This window comes from Penaeus monodon, chromosome 19 (genome assembly GCF_015228065.2).
Source record: "Penaeus monodon isolate SGIC_2016 chromosome 19, NSTDA_Pmon_1, whole genome shotgun sequence".
Classification (NCBI taxonomy): domain Eukaryota; kingdom Metazoa; phylum Arthropoda; class Malacostraca; order Decapoda; family Penaeidae; genus Penaeus; species Penaeus monodon.
This window is the reverse complement of record NC_051404.1, coordinates 33,805,986-33,806,280: the sequence shown is the minus strand read 5'-3', so window position 1 is coordinate 33,806,280 and position 295 is coordinate 33,805,986.

Below are 295 nucleotides of genomic sequence, written 5' to 3'. Positions count from 1 at the left end.
TAAGGAAACACAACCATCCCTTTTACGAAGATATTTCACTCAAGAGATTATCACAATTGCAATAATCTCTTCCATGAATAGATGCTAATAGATAACCAGAATACTAAGTGCTATAAATAAAGTACTAAATGATTACGCATAATATATAAAGATTGCGTTATTATCTGCCAAGAAACCCCATTGCTCGCATCAAACATTTAAGAAATTATATTCCACACATACACACATAAAAAGAGACCCTCGGCGTCTTGTAAAGCGTCCATCTTTATGATAATTTAAAGGAAGGGCAACATTG